We start from the raw sequence: 3,179 nt of genomic DNA, 5'->3' as shown, positions 1-3,179 counted from the left end.
CCGAATAAGGCCCAACAGTATCCAATAATCTCCAGTTGAACCGAATAAGGCCCACAGTATCCGTTAATGTCCAGTTGAACCGAATAAGGCCCAACCGCATCCCTTAATGTCCAGTTGAACTGAATAAGACCCAACCGCATCCGTTAATGTCCATTTGAACCAAATAAGGCCCAACCGCATCCGTTAATGTCCAGTTGAACCGAATAAGGCCCAACAATATCGGTTAATGTCCAGTAGAACCGAATAAGGCCCAACAGTATCGGTTATTCTCCAGTTGAACCGAATAAGGTGTATATATATATATATATATATATATTTATTTATTTATAAATGTTTTTTAAATTTTTTCCTAATAAAGGTATATATATATTTATAAATATAAAGAAATTTTAAAAAAAATGGTTTTTATATTTTTTTCCTAACAATATATATTTTTATAAAAATAAAGGTTTTTTCTTATAGTTTTTAAAGTTTCCGACGGATTTCCGACGGAATTTAGTTTTTTTTAAAATAAAAACAAAATTCCATCGGAAATCCGTCGAAAATGTTAAAAATGTTTTTTTAATTTTTTTCCTAACAATATATATTTTTATATTTTTATAAAAATGTTTAAAATTTCCGACGGATTTCCGACGGAATTTAGTTTTTTTAAAAATAAAAACTAAATTCCGTCGGAAATCCGTCGGTAATTTTAAAAAATGTTTTTTTAATTTTTTCCTAACAATATATATTTATATATTTTTATAAAAAGGTTTAAAATTTCCGACGGANTGTTTTTTTAATTTTTTCCTAACAATATATATTTATATATTTTTATAAAAAGGTTTAAAATTTCCGACGGATTTCCGACGGAATTTAGTTTTTTTTAAATAAAAACTAAATTCCGTTGGAAATCCGTCGGAAATTTTAAAAATGTTTTTTTAATTTTTTTTCCTAACAATATATATTTATATATTTTTATAAAAAGGTTTAAAATTTCCGACGGATTTCCGACGGAATTTAGTTTTTTTTTAAAAATAAAAACTAAATTCCGTCGGATATCCGTCGGTAATTTTAAAAAATGTTTTTTTAATTTTTTCCTAACAATATATATTTATATATTTTTATAAAAAGGTTTAAAATTTCTGACGGATTTCTGACGGAATTTAGTTTTTTTTTAAATAAAAAGTAAATTCCGTCGGAAATTTTAAAAAATGTTTTTCAAACTTTTTTCTAACAAAGGTGTATATATATATATATATATTTAATTAGTGTTAATCTAAAACAATTTCCGACGGATTTCCGACGGAATTGGATTTGTTGTTATTAAAAACTAAATTCCGTCGGAGATCCGTCGGAAATTTTTTTGGATTAACGTTAATTAATTTATTTAAATGAATTAGACAAAATTGGCAACGGATTTCTGACGGATTTGTGACGGATTCAAATAAATAAGAAATCCGTCACAAATCCGTCACAAATCGGTTTTAACTAATTTTAATTTTTTTTTCCAAAAAAATTCAGTGGGGGATTTGTGGGGGATCTGTGGCGGATATGGATAAATATTGACTTTGTTTGACTTTTTTGGGATCCGTCGGAAATCCGTCGGAAATATTTCCGACGGAATTTCCGCCAGAAAAAWCCGTCGGTGATGCCCTTTTTTTTAGTAGTGTGTGTGTGTGTGTATGTATGTATGTATATATGTATGCATGTATGTATGTATGTATGTATGTATGTATGTATGTATGTATGTATGTATGTATGTATGTATGTATGTATGTATGTATGTATATGAGACACGTGATACGCTCTCATTTATCTCACTGTTCACAATAGATGATGAACATGCCTCTATATAGGATTGTATAGGAATTCTTTCCCCATGAAAATCTCTCATAGCCTTTAGATGAGTTTTGTAGTTTGATATCGCGGTTTGAAAAGAAAAAAAACAGTCGTGCATTGATTGTCCTTGGATCAAATGCGTTGAAAAATGATCGACGACCACAACGGGTTCCTACAGTTCTCATGAAATGTTGGAGTTTTACTGAAACTCTACCATATTTTCGAATAATAAAGCCATAAATTTTGAGGTGACATTTTGAAATTTTATACGACTAAATCACTAATTTTATCCACAAAATTACTAGTCCATTTTTTTTTTAAATTTACCATTTTCTGTTTAAATAAAAAATGAATTACACATTTTATTTTAAATAAATTATCTTAAACATGGAACTGACTCGGCCTTTAAGCATTTTTTATCAATGGCTTAAAATCAAAATGGCGATTTTGTAAATAAATTGTAAAAATTGGAAGGAAGGGTAAGTTGATGTTTATTTTTTAAAAGGTGTTGAAGTCTAAAATTTTATTTCACTTCTGATTTATAAGAGGTGGTGTTGAAGTCTGAAATCTGAATCGATAAGACTATTTGTTTTTGTAAATTAATAAACGTTTGAATTTGTTTAAATTTTTAATTTTACCCATTAAAAATTATAGTGATGAATTTATAAATAAATTTATACAGTTTCACATATTTATTCATCATCATTATGCAATTTATATCTAAACTATATAATTAACATTCATTTAAACGAAAATATGTTGTTAACGGTATTTGACACATTTACATCATATTAAAATACATTAATCGAGAGAGGTGAGGATTAATTTGATAAGGATCGATTGAGAGAAATGATCGATTAAGGTTAATCGATTAAGAAACGTCGTTGTTGAAGATTTGAAGAACAATAAGCGGTTGATTTACCTCTTATCAGATAAGAAGAAAATAAAACACAAGTTCTTACAAAAAATTGAAAAAAATAAGCAGTCTGAATGATTTTACCTCTTAACGAATCAAACATAAGAGACTGATAAATTTTTTTTTAATGAAAAACGTATAAGGTCTAAGGTTTAATAAGATATATCGCATGTAAATTTGGAAATTGATATAAAATATGAAACCCACGTGTCTTTCATGTATTTAATTTTTATTTGTTTGATTAAAATATTTTATCCATTTTAATTTTCAATATAAATTATTTTTAAAATATTAGATATTTTAATCCAATAAATTACATCAAAATGATCTCTAAGTGATTGCGTTAATTAATGGATCTTTATAAACCATCGTAACCATGACCATTACAAATTTTATAGCATAGGGACCAAATCAATCATAGACATAGTATAAGGACCTATTT

Source organism: Cynara cardunculus, assembly GCF_001531365.2.
Source record: "Cynara cardunculus var. scolymus isolate 2C chromosome LG 13, CcrdV1, whole genome shotgun sequence".
Taxonomy (NCBI): domain Eukaryota; kingdom Viridiplantae; phylum Streptophyta; class Magnoliopsida; order Asterales; family Asteraceae; genus Cynara; species Cynara cardunculus.
The sequence above is the reverse complement of the archived record's forward strand: the minus strand, read 5'-3'. Positions refer to the sequence as shown.